A 5,166-nucleotide genomic window follows, 5' to 3' on the forward strand; every position below is an offset into this window, starting at 1 on the left:
GTGCTGGTTGTTCTTCTTTTGTTCTTTATAATCTATTGTCACTTCGTCTCGGTTGTCGTAACATGTTTCTGTCTCTGTGTCTGTTGTTATGATTTTTGTTTTCTTTGTTTCAATTTTCGCTTTCACTTTTTTTGTAGGGTGGAAGGATCAATGCTACTGTCAAATGATCTTTGCAGGTCTGAAAAAAAAATCTGTGACGGAGAGGTGTATTTTATAGGTCCAGACTCTACAATGTAATGGATGCACTGTTATGAATGACTGATATAATGTATTAAGCTCTAAAATGCTTTTACATCTTTTTTTTTAATTCATTTATGGTATTGACTGTAATGTGAACTGTACATATTACATAAGAGCTGTTTGATGAAGATCTAATCTCGGTGAATATATAAATTTCTAACTGCTTCTTCTTCTTTGGGTGCTGTTATACAGACATATGATGCATCTTCAAATGTAACTGGGAATATAAACTAACAGCAGTGCTCTCGCTCATCTTTTGTCTATTTTATAAGGATGTTGGCTTTTGGCTGGAGACTATAAATCTTGGTAATTATCGGCAAATTTTTAAAGAAAAAGGTGTTAATGTAGAATACTTGGAAGGAATGTCTATGTTCACGACTGAACAGGTCCTTTGATTCATTAGACGTTGCCTGTAAGAACCCGCACCGTTAATTAAGGAATTATAATTAATTAATTATGCAAAATTAGGAAATGATTCTATAATTGACCCTAATAATTATTAGGAGGCTCTAATAATTATAGTAAGTGATTTAGAATGCTGATAGTCGTTTTTTGGAAGAAAAGTGCAGATACCGGTTCTGCTAGTCGGTATAAATGCGTACCGAAAAAGTATCCCAGAAAATTAATGTAAGTGCATGATAATTACTAGAATATTATATAGGACTTGTAAAACGAGTTTCAAGTCCAAATAATGAGAACTGGTGCTAGAAACTGATACTGGCTAAGAAAAGCGCGTACTGGAAAGGTGCTCAGAAAAATATAATACAAATATGACAATTCTTTTAAAATTGAGTAGGTTAAGAATCCAAAGTTTGGGATTAAAATGCTAAGCGTAGCAATTAAAGTTAATATTGTGTGTTTAATTGTTAAGTGACTATATATACCCTCTTTAAGGGCACAATGCCCTAGAAAACAGAATTTGCTGCGTGAGTTTGTGTTGGTGGCTAACCAGAACTGTTCTCCTTGGTCGTCCCTTCCATTTCTTGAGCCAAGTTGTGATCTTTCTTGATTTCCTCTTCATTTTTCTCCTTGTAAACGCTTGTGGGTGGTTTTGTGTGAGTGAGAGGTAGTCTTTCTGAATTTCCAGCCTCTGTTTGCTGAGTTTTTGGGCTGAGTTCTTTACTTTGAGGGAAGGAGCCTTTGTTCTTTGGTTGAGTGACTTCAAGGAGCCACCTTTGGTGAGAAAGACCCTTACTTGGTTCACCATTTTCGTGTACCTTTCTAGTCTGAACCTAAGAGCTTCATTGAGAGCTCCAAGAGCATCACCCTTTCTGTTTTGGTGCTAAGGGTAAGTGGTTGAACCTTGAACTTGAGTTCTTTTGCTTAAAAATGGAACCTTGATGCATGTAAAGGCTTAAAGTTGATAACTTAACGTTGGGGTTGGTCAAACACACCTAGAAATGCATGTTTAAGTGTCTTTAATCGGTAAAAACTCAACCTTGGAAGGATATCTTCACGAAATGCAGTTTCTGCATTCTGTCGTGAAATATCCGGATATCTGCCCGTGAAATATCCGGATATTTAATATTCGGATATGGGATTTGGATATCTGGATATTGGATATCCGGATATGGGAATCTGGATATCCGGATATTGTATATCCGGATATGGTCAGTGAGATATCCGGATATTGCATATCCGGATATGTCCCGTGGAATATCTGGATATTCTGGGATTTCGAAGAACAGTAGTTGTGCTGTGTGTACAGTAGGCTATTGGGGGTTTGTGGACCCTAGATTGATGAAGTTGAACTTCTGTAATTAATGAACTAAGTCAGAATCATATGATTAAGGGCTTGAGGCTTTGATGGAAGCCTTAAGACGTAAATCGTTAAAGGAGAACGTAGTCTTTATGTTAATGCTTTTGAGCTATGTATGTTGATACACTTGCTGGTCCTAAATCAGATTGTGATTTGTTGTGTGTTGGACTTGAGCTGTGAGGACTCTTGGCATTGGATAGTGAGCTTGCAAGGTAAGCTTTCGTGTCCTCGGTTTAGCCATGTTGTGGTTCCACCATGTCCCATGGGGGTATGGTTATATGCATGCTGTGTTACATGCTTTTGATGTTTTGGAAATGTTGTTGAGCTATTATATGCTAGTGCCTTTATGATATGCATGTGGTGTTCCACCTATACGGTAAGCATGAGTATGTGGTACATACAAGATGGTGAGGCTGTGGGTGAGGTGCAAGCGGTGTTCCTTGTACTACATGTAGGTATAGACGTATTCCTGCATTTCTCTGGCCAGTAGAATAGTGATAAACACACATGGCATGAATATCTGTTGCACTGCATAGTTTTGGAACTGATATTGATATAAATGCTTTTAGAACTTATATTGCACATGTAAGTGAGCTTGGGGTGGAAGATCCTTGAGGACCCCTTGTCTTACTGAGATTTCTGGTTTAGAGATCTCACCCCACGTTTGGGGAATGCTTATTTCAGGGTCAGGTAATGTTGAGATCTCAGGTGGCAGGAGGCCGGAGCTGAGTTAGATATTGATGATATTGCTGACTTGTTGGATGCTGGATATGCATGCTGTTTTATGCTTTGAGCTTCATTCTATGATTATGGTTATCTTGTTGAGACGCTGTTAATTTGGTGAGCATGGGGATTGTCCATGCCACGTAGACTTGTTATGTCTTTCTTTTATTAGAGTTGTATTAATGTATCAGGATATTGTCCGGATTACGTGATGTAATGCGGTGGCTTAGATACTCACTTTATATATCATATTGAGGTATTTCAGTAGATGTCTTATTGCAATTTACATTCAGGCGATATTTTATGAAATTGATTAAGTAATCAAGTTGGTAATTGATAATGACGTCATAATTGAAAAGAAAAAGATTATTCTGCATTTTAATTAAGCGTAGCTTAATACAATGTAATGATAACACTACCGGATATATACGGGGGGTTACATTGCCACATGAAGTGGGGAGACTTTATCACATTGTGCAAGGAATTAAGACGGATTAAAGGTTTCTCTCTCTCCCTTAAGCAGTAAACAGATAATGACATGCCAATAAACTCTCATTTGATTTTTATTTTTTTTACTAATCTGTTGTGATTTCGTCTCTGTTGTGATTTTAAATTTCTGTGTCTGTTGTTATGATTTTTGTTTTCGTTGTTTGAATTTTGGCTTTCACTTTCTTTGTAGGGTGGAAGGATCCATGCTACTGTCAAATGATCATTGCAGTTCCGAAAAAAATCTGTGACGGAGAGGCATATTTTATAAAATTTGTATCAGCAAATGAAATAATCACATCATTCCTTAAGTCTCTGGTCGACCCAAATGTTCGTCAAATTTCTTCCTTTCTTGATACAGCAAATCAGAACAGCTAACAGCTCAGGATTATTTCTTGATACAGCGAATCAGAACTGCTAACAGCTCAGGATTATTTAATTTTCCTTCAATGAGTTGATCTGTATTTTTTTAAGTTTATGGCTTTAACGGGAGGCATATGGTTTAAATTCTGAATCTTTTTTCCTACAGCATAGTGCTTCGAATGTAATTGTCTGTCATGCAAATTTGGTCATCTACCTGGATTCTTAATTCTTTGATTTGTCTTTCTGTTTCTATCAATCTTTATCCTTTCTGATTGTTTACTTTTCTCAAGTTACTTCTCTATTCTGTTGTAATGGTGGGAAAGGATTTGGAAATAAAAAATTAAATAAATAATAATTTCTTTTAAAAATCAAAATAAAATATCAATGGAAAATCAAGTTAAACATTTATGGTGGCAGACAACTCATTCAATGTCCCACTGATTTGTACATTGCAATTACTCAGCTCTTTTAAATACTTTCTACATTGGAATTGCTCACTCTTTTGAAATTCGAATTCTGAATTGATTTCAAATTTTGGATTTCAAATTTAAATTTCATATTGTAATGGTGGGAAAGGATTTGGAAATAAAAAATTAAATAAATAATAATTTCTTTTAAGAATCGAAATAAAAAATCATTGGAAAATTAATTTAATCATTTATGGTGGCAGACAACTCATTCAATGTCCAACTGATTTGTACATTGGAATTACTCAGCTCTTTCAAATGCTTTCTATATTGGAATTCTAAGTAGCACTGATACGACACGCGACACGTGACACGACACGACACGACACTCTGACACGTCAATTCTAAAAAATTATGGATTTCGACACGTTGGGACACGTTTTAATATTAATTAATATTTTTAATTTATATAGTGTATATTTCATTTAATATTTAATAATTTAACAAAAATGAAACTAAATTAATAATACCTATCAACACGTTATAAAGATGGAAGCTTTAATAAAAAAATAAGAACTGGGATGAGAGAGAGATATAATATCAGATAGAGAGATCAAATCATATTAGAGAGAGATCAGAGAGAAGAAGATACAACAAAAGCGTGATAGGAATTGACAACAATGATGCTGAGATGTTCTCTTATCTACTTAAGGGGAAAAAAGACAAAATGACAAAATTGATATGATCAGGTGGAAGCTTTATTAATATATTTTAACTTTTTAAAAATAAATTTTTTTTAAAAAAAAAAAAAAAAATTTACGAAAATGCCATTTGACCGTGTCGGACACGGTCAAATTCGCGTGTCGGAATGGTCAACGTGTCGAAAAAGTCAACCGCGTGTCCGACACCGTGTCGGAGCGTGTCGGACCCGACTCTTCCTGTTTTTACAAGTGTCCGTGCTTCCTTGTTGGAATTGCTCACTCTTTTGAAATTCGAATTCTGAATTGATTTCAAATTTTGGATTTCAATTTTAAATTTCAAATTAATAATAACTCAACCCTTCTAAATTTTGAATTTATGTTTAAATTTGAATTTTGTAATGAATTTTTAACTTTGTAATGATGGAAAAACTTTTAGAAAAAATTTTGTGGCAGACAACTAATTTAAGGTCCCACTACTTTTCTTTTG

This window comes from Gastrolobium bilobum, unplaced genomic scaffold, assembly GCF_033153095.1.
Source record: "Gastrolobium bilobum isolate Gb01-03AN ecotype WA unplaced genomic scaffold, APGP_CSIRO_Gbil_v1 utg14858, whole genome shotgun sequence".
Taxonomy (NCBI): domain Eukaryota; kingdom Viridiplantae; phylum Streptophyta; class Magnoliopsida; order Fabales; family Fabaceae; genus Gastrolobium; species Gastrolobium bilobum.